Raw genomic sequence first — 396 nt, forward strand, 5'->3', positions numbered from 1 at the left:
AAACCCTTTCAGAATGTGAGGTATACGGAACTAAGTAAGAGGTTTGATAAATCAACTGCAACAGATAGTAGAAAGTCACAACAGGGATAGGTTACTACAGCTGCAACCTGCAGGGAAAGTCCAGCTTATGCTCAGACACAAATGTCCATTACATTAGAATCTACTTCTGTCTGGTCAACTCTCCCCCATATGGTGAAAATAAAGAGAATTAGCTAAGGAAAACGGTGGATAAATTAGCTCTTCCTAGGTTATTTTCTGTTACAGCAAGTGCTTTTGATACAGAAACAAAGAATGGTTAGTACAAAAATTGACTTGAAATTGACTGTAAGCTAAGAAGTTGACTTGTATCATGGCAGAAACATTTGCAATCAGTAAGTGGAAAACAGCTAACATAAG

The sequence above is a fragment of the Rhincodon typus genome, chromosome 10 (genome assembly GCF_021869965.1).
Source record: "Rhincodon typus isolate 14 chromosome 10, sRhiTyp1.1, whole genome shotgun sequence".
Taxonomy (NCBI): Eukaryota; Metazoa; Chordata; class Chondrichthyes; order Orectolobiformes; family Rhincodontidae; genus Rhincodon; species Rhincodon typus.